This window comes from Piliocolobus tephrosceles, unplaced genomic scaffold (genome assembly GCF_002776525.5).
Source record: "Piliocolobus tephrosceles isolate RC106 unplaced genomic scaffold, ASM277652v3 unscaffolded_32181, whole genome shotgun sequence".
Classification (NCBI taxonomy): domain Eukaryota; kingdom Metazoa; phylum Chordata; class Mammalia; order Primates; family Cercopithecidae; genus Piliocolobus; species Piliocolobus tephrosceles.
Genome location: NW_022315623.1, coordinates 8,993 through 16,372, shown reverse-complemented (window position 1 = coordinate 16,372; position 7,380 = coordinate 8,993). Strand labels below are relative to the sequence as shown.

The window sequence follows — 7,380 nt, the reverse complement described above, 5'->3', positions numbered from 1 at the left end:
ACCAAGTCTGGGAGCAGAGGACACTGAGTGAGGGATCCCCGGGGCCACCCTCACTGGCCTGTGGCTCTCCTGACACCACAACAGAGGTCCAGGAGCTGACCCTGGGTCCTAATGGGGGACACCTTCCTGGCAGCAAGCTGGCAGGGTGGTGTGGTGGTCAGTGTACTAGGCTCTGTGTCTCTGCCCCTACCTGCTGTGTGACGGTGGGTGAGACACCTAACTTCTCTGTGCCTCTGTTTCTTCAATGGCGAACAGGGGCACTAGCAGCCCCCACATGCGGGTACAGTGGCCTGAAGGACAAAGGCAAGGGCGGCACGAGACCTACAGCAAAAGCTCTGAGCAAGGAGAGCAGGGAGCTGCCCAGGGAGTTCTACCACCATCTCCCCTCTGGCCACCAAGGAAACCGAGGCTCATGGTGACCTGGCCCAGGTCTGTTGGACTCAGGGTCCTTCTCATCCCCAAGAACAGAGGGGCTGTCACCAGGGAAGGAGCTGGCCCCTAGACACAGTCCAGGAAGCACACAGGGAAGGATGCCCTGGAGAATTCAGTATGTTATTGCAAAAAAAAAATTATTGCTATTTGAACCCTGCTTTCATGCCTCCATTTCCCAGAAAATGAGCCACGGGAGACACCAGGAGAAGCAGGAGACCATCCTCCTTGCACAAAACCCACTCTATCGGATGCTGTCCTCAGCAAGGGTGGCTGGGGCCAACCAGGGGGCTCACCCGCAGAGTGGCAGAGGAGGCAGGTTGACCCTGCAGACATTGAGCACTGTGGTGTATGTCCTGGCCTTCTGATAGAAGAGCAACTTCTCGCAGTCCAGGAGGAAGTTGTGGGAGATGGTGGCCGGCCGTGTGTAGGTCTTCAGCTGTGCCTTCTTGTTGCCCAGGTCCACGGCGGCTGCCAGTACCAGCTGATAGTACCCGGCTGCATCAAACCATTCCTGAAGGGGACAGGACATGCTCAGCAAAAGGGGGACTCAGAGCCTGTCTTCCCAGAGGCTGCTCCCATCTCCAGGTCATTCCACATGTCCAGCCAATGCTGGCTCACCCCATGAGCCCTGAAGCCTGTGACACTGCTGTGGTCTCAGCTGCAGGAGATGGGGACAACCCTGAAACCTCTGGAAGCCTTCCTGATTATCCCTAGGCTCCACTTACCCCAAGCCTCTTGCCCCAGTCCCACCCTCTCTGCAGGCAGTGGCTGCTTTCCCCCATGGGCTGAGGTCAGGGCAGATCCTGCCTGCTCTGGGAGTTCCATGCAGGACCCGTGGCTCCAAGCCACAGCAGGGGCACAGCGTTGAGTGACCCAGGCTCCCCTCTGGCCCCTGTCCATGCTGACCATTTCCAGGCCCTCCACGAGCCAGGCCAGGTACAAAACCATCTCACAGGTGTCCTCCCTGGCAATGTTCCCTGAAATATTGACAGAGTGTGACTCCCCAGACATCCACTTCCATTTTCAATGCATCTTTGGCTCAAACTCACCATCCCTGGGTTGGAATGCTGCCTCCGAGACCTCCACCTTGACCCTCCCATCTCCCGCCAGCTTCTCCCCGGGCGCCTCCTCCACGTGGGGGACACCCAAGGGACCTCTCTAAGACCCAGGCCTGGCCTGTCCCTCTTGAAGACGGCTCCCAGGGCCAAGAACAAAGTCCAAGATGCAGCAGTCCATTCCCTCACTGCCCCGCCCCATACACGGAGCAGGGGCGTGAGAAGGCCCCCGAGTCACTGCAACTGCTCAGCCAATGCCCCCCCCGGCCCAGCCGAACACTGGACTCTGCTGGGTGCATGGCTGAGCCTAAAATCTTTGCTCCCAGTCTGAGGGACCTGGGACTGAACACTGACCACAAACGTGGCCCTGGCTGTGGCAGAGGGAAGCCCAGGAGCCTGTGGGGGTCCCAGGAGGCCCGTGACTCAGCCAGGGGTGGGAGGCAAGGGCTTCCTGAAGGGGTGGGGGCATCCCAACTACACAGGAAGCAGACAGCCAATGCATATGTCTCTGCGTGTGCCTGTGCGTGTACCTGTGCCTGTGTGTGTGCGCGCGCCTGTGTTTGTGTGCCTGACTGTGCGTGTGTCTGTGTGTGCGCGCCTGTATTTGTGTGTGCATTTGCGTGTGCATTTTCATGTGACTGTAGTGTGTGCAGCAGCTAGTGAGTGGCAGGCTGAGCCAGGACACACCTAATCCACCCTATTCCAGGGCTCACTCTCCCCTGTAGACTAAAGGGGACCCCATTTTAGAGGCAATCGGCAAGGATGCCCATTTACCCCTGCCTCTCTGCCAGCCTTCCAGGCCCCATCCAGCCCAGCTTTCTCTCCCACTCCTCTGGGCCCCAGGTCCAGAGCCTCCTATACAAGGAGGAGGGTGTGGCCTTAGAAAGACAGCCGCCCTTGGGGAATTCTGAGGGGACCTCCCTGTGGGAAGCTGGCCTGGGCTGACAGCACCATCACGATGAGGCCCAGAGGGCTGTGCACAAGGAGGTGAAGGAGGCCTCTGCCCCTCGACCCCAACCATGGACTTTGGCCTCTCAGGTACTACTTGGCTGTTTCCTTCCTCCTGGGCAGGCAGAGTGGGTGGCAGGCTTAACCAAGAGAGATAAAGGGCCACTTCTGGGGGGCCTGTCCCTTGGTCCCAGGTGAGCCCCTGAGCGGTGAGCAGCGTCCCTCTGGGCCTGACACCTGGCACCTCCCTGTCTGGCTGGGACTTGGGAGGCCACAGGGACAGCTTCTGACCACCAGGTGTCGCCAGCAATGGGCGGGGGCCTCCCGGGCAGCCCCAGGCCTGTGGTGAGGGATACGGGGTGGGGTCTTAGGACTGCCCCAGCTCCTCCTGTTCTAAGGCCCCCAAGATCTCGGTCCCTGGACTGGAGCACCCTGGCCCCTCAGCCCATAAGGAGCACTGACATGGTGCTGGTGCCTGCTGGGCAGAGGGTGGAGACACCCCAGGTCTGAGTCTGCTAGTCCCAGCTCTCCACCCCTGCAGGGATGGGGGCAGAGGGAGCACAGCACCTCCTCTCGAGACAGACCTGACCCAGCAAGGTGTCAGCCTGGCTGGCCGGGGCCCCGCCCCACTGCACCTGCCGTGAACTGGGGTTCCCTTGTCTGTGAACCCGACGGTAAGACACCGGTCCCACCCCACCCTTCCTGGGTGATGTGAAGATTCCAGGTGTCTCGGGACTCCAGGAAGGAGTTGCTCAGTGCAGGCTGGCACCCTGGGCAGGCTTCCTAGAGGAGGCACCGGGATTTGGGTTGGATCTTGCATCGTGGATTCAATGTGAGGATGATGCTGTCCTCCAAAATGTCCTTCTCCCGACCCTGTTTTCTTTGTTAAATGTAACTTGACACTTGACTGTCAAGACTCAGTTTGGTGTCACCTCCTCCAGGAGGGTCCCCCTGACTACAATCCCCCTTCTTTACCCAGAAGCCACCATTGCCCGCTCATGTGTCAGCCTCCCTGGTTGAGACTGAGTTCTTGAGGGTGGGGCCTGGCCAGCTTGGGAGCTGGGTTGTATCTGCTAACCTTGCCGGCTCCTCTAGCTGGGTGCAGAGCTCCAGGGAAGCCACTGGGCCATTCCTAAGGAAGGCTGGAACCCGGACCCCTGGGGTCTGGGTGGAGAACCCACTCCAAGGGGACCGGGAACACCCAGAGCCCTGCCCCTCCCCACCCACCTTCAGCCCTGTCCTTCCCCACCAACCTTCAGGTCGTAGACAATGATGTCACCGAGCACCAGGTACACCTTCACGTAGTAGAGGGTCTCCTCGTCGAACTCCAGCGGCAAGTTGCAGAGCTACAGGGCCTTGAGGTAGAAGTGCTCCGCCAGCTTGCCATGGCCCAGCCGGTGGTGCAGGGCGGCCAGCCGGTAGTAGGCCACGTGCTCTTTCAGCCGGTCCCCTGGGGTGTAGGCCAAAGGGGCAGGTGTGAGGACGTGGCTCCCTGGGGCAGTCAGGCACAGGCCCCTCAGGAGCAGGTATGCAGAGCCCAGGCAGCACCTGGCTTGCCTCCAGGCACCTGCGGCCACCTGGGCAGCTCTGGCCAGTCCCCTCTGATGTCCTCCCCTTTGAAGGGAGAGTGTCGTGGAGCCTGCATTCAATGCAATCCCACACAGCTGCACACCTACTCTGTACTGGGCCCCAGGGCACAAGGCGCTGGGGCATGCGGCCTGCCCAGGGTTTCCTGTCTCTGGCGGAGGACAGATGACCTGGCACAGCACCAGGGGATGCCCGGCCTTAAGGGGCAGGCTGCTGGAAGGGGAACTGGGATTTCATCAGCCAGAGAGTTGTGTGGTTGATGAGGGTGGAAAGGGCACAAGACAAAGGGAATGTGCCACTCAGCCTGGCACATACAGGGACCGAGATGCCTGGCATGTCTGGAAGGCAGAGGGCACACTGGGTGGCCCTTGTGATCAGCAGCGGGAAGAGACAGAGGAAGCAGAGCTCAGCCAGGCAGGGAGCGCTGCGCTACGTGAGAGACCTCGGGCTGTGCCCCACCGCCAGACAGGGAAGCCAGCTGGGCAGATCTGCCTGACTGGACAGGAGACCAGGAAAATCCAGCAGCTGTTTCAGCTCCTGCCCTGCAGACATGGAGGCTCGGCTCTGGCAAAGTGTGGGTTCTGGCAGGACGGGCGCTCAGGGGACTTACCCAGAGTGATGCTGACAGCTAGGGCCATGTGGGCAAATTCCAAGCCCTCCTCAGGCTCCTCCAGCATGGCCAGCAGTGCCACTGGCTTGTTGAACAGCTGCGGCACACCTTGCGGTTGCCCATAGTCACTGCCAGGGGTAGGACCCGGTCCTACCACACAGGCAGGTGGGGTCAGGCTTCCCGCAGCACCCACCTCAGAGCTCAAACATGTGCTTGGAGCTTCCCACGCCCCAGTTACCCCTGCACCACCACAGAGCTCTGTGCTATGGGATAACGCACGCTTCAGACACCCAAGTTGGGGGCTGAAGAGTCATCTGAGGCCCATCCAGCTACACCTGGCAGCCTCAGACCAGCCTCTCCCACCGGGGCATCGGGGGTCTGACTGCGGGGAGCCAGCACTCCTCTCTGCTCTAAAAACACCACATTTATCTGTGCCCAGAGCTGAGCCACACCGTGAGCTCTGAGGAAGGGAGAAGCCGTCCCCGTTTCAATGCATTCAATGCAATCCCACACAGCTGCATACCTACTCTGTACTGGGCCCCAGGGCACAAGGCGCTGGGGCATGCAGCCTGCCCAGGTGCATGCAGATCTGAGCCCTGGCCCTGGGCCTCCCACGGACATGCTGTATGTCCTTTGACATATCCCTGTGCCTCTCTGAGCCTCAGTGTCCTCATCTGGAAGATGGGCACAGGACTTCCCGCTCATGGTTGCTTGAGATCATCAGGTGCAAAGGGTAGAGCTACTGTCATGTCCAGACCCGAGCGTTTGTCCCGGGCAGGGGCACTGTCAATATTATTCCCGGTGAGACCACTGGGAAACTAAGCATGTGCATGGGTGGCCCTGCCTCCAGGTGGGAGGCCTCTGCCCTGACACACCTGTGTCTCAGCCCCCCAGGTGCCCCCCCGAGGCCCACCCACATCAGCCCACAGGCCAGCTCACCTGGTAGAAGGACACGGATTTCTCCCACTCCCAGGCCCCATTGAAGAAGATGTCTCCAGCTGCCTCAAACGGCTCCACCCCAGGTTGGAGTCGCCTGTGTACAGGACCACATTCTGTGCCATCTGAAAGGAGGCAGAAGTTCCCTCAAGACCCACACCTGGCGAGGTGGCCACACCCACCTTTGCCAGCCTCCTTCCTCTCCCACACTGCAGGTACACCTGAGCATTTTTCAGACCTGTGCATTAGGGCTGCCCCACCACTGGCATGAGGTCAATGAACTGATGTACCCGAGTGCCAGGAGGTGACTAAGCAGCTGCAGCCCAGGAGCCCGACACCTGTGAATCCTACCACCAGGGCTAGCTCTAGCCCACCCCCCCTGCACTCAAACAGTCTCCGTGGCCCCCAGATTGCTGGGAACCCATCCCCTGGTTCCTTTCTGCGTTGCCACATCCCTGCCGCAGCTCAGGGCCACACATCAACAGTGTTTGTGGGTGGGCCTGGTCCCCTCTTGGCCATGAGCTCTTGATCCTTCTCCTCAGCTCAAGGAGGTATACAGCAGGTGCTCAATAATGAAAGCTTCACCAGGCTCATGGGCTTCACAATTTGTTCCAGATCACACTGTGTTTGGGAAAGCCTCTGAAAACAGCCGCTATGATAGATTCATTTTGTAAGGAGATGTGCCACGTGTCGCTTGGAGCAAGTTCTCCTGTGTGTTAACTGAGTGATGCCATTATTTGAGCATGTGCTGTATACCAGCAGGTGCTAAGCACTGTGAGGGGCCACACTTCTGCCCTCAGGGAGAAGATGCTGGCCACTGGGGGAGGATGTGAGGGAACCAGTTGGAGGGAGGGAAAAGGCACACAACAGGTGCTCAGCAGTGGCTTAGGAATGAGTAGATGGATGGATGAATGGATGAGCAGATGTATAGACACATGGATGGATGGATGGATGGGTGTGTGGATAGATGAATGCTTGGATGGATGGATGGATGGACGGATGGGTGGATGGTTGGAATGATATGTGTATGTCTGTATGTATGTATGGGTGAGTAGATAATGTATGGATGGGTGGAGGGTAGATGATGTATGTACATATGGATGGATAGATGGTGGATAGATGAATATATGGATAAACAAATGGACATGCAGATGAATGGAGGGATGGATTAATAGATAGATTGGTGGGTGGATGGATGAATGATGCATGGATGGACGAATAGGTGAGTGGATGGATGGGTGAAAGGATGGATGATGGAAGGATGGATGGATGTTGGATGGATTATGAATAGATGGGTGGATGTATGATGGATGGATGGAAGGATGAACAGGTGAATGGATGGATGATGGATGGATAGATGAATGAATAAATGGATGGATGGAAGGATGAACAGGTGAATGGATGGATGATGGAAGGATGGATGGATGATGGAAGGATGGATGGATCGATGGAAGAACAGGTGAATGGATGGATGATAAAAGGATGTATGAATGATGGATGGATGAACTGATGAATGGATGGATGATGGAAGGATGGATGAATGATGGATGGACAGAAGGATGAACAGGAGGTGAGTGGATGGATGATGGATGATGGAAGGATGGATGGATGATGGATGGATGGATATATGGATAAATGGATAAATGTATGGAAGGATGAATGATGGATGGAAGGAAGGAAGGATGACCAGGTGAATGGATGGGTGATGGACGGATGGATGAATGGATAAATGGATGGATGGATGGATCATGCGTGGACGGATAAGTGGATGGATGGATAGATGGATGAATGGATGGAAGGATGAACTGATGA

The 7,380-nt window shown here is 57.8% G+C and overlaps 1 long non-coding RNA gene across 1 annotated transcript; it reads right to left on the bottom strand.

Annotated features, from left to right (window-relative positions):
• Positions 1–621: 621 nt before the first annotated feature.
• Positions 622–4,719, bottom strand: LOC111534346. Its single transcript, XR_004228773.1, has 3 exons — positions 4,633–4,719; positions 3,689–3,885; positions 622–943 (listed from the first exon to the last, which is right to left on the bottom strand). It is a non-coding gene; the product is annotated as an uncharacterized LOC111534346 (long non-coding RNA).
• Positions 4,720–7,380: the final 2,661 nt, after the last annotated feature.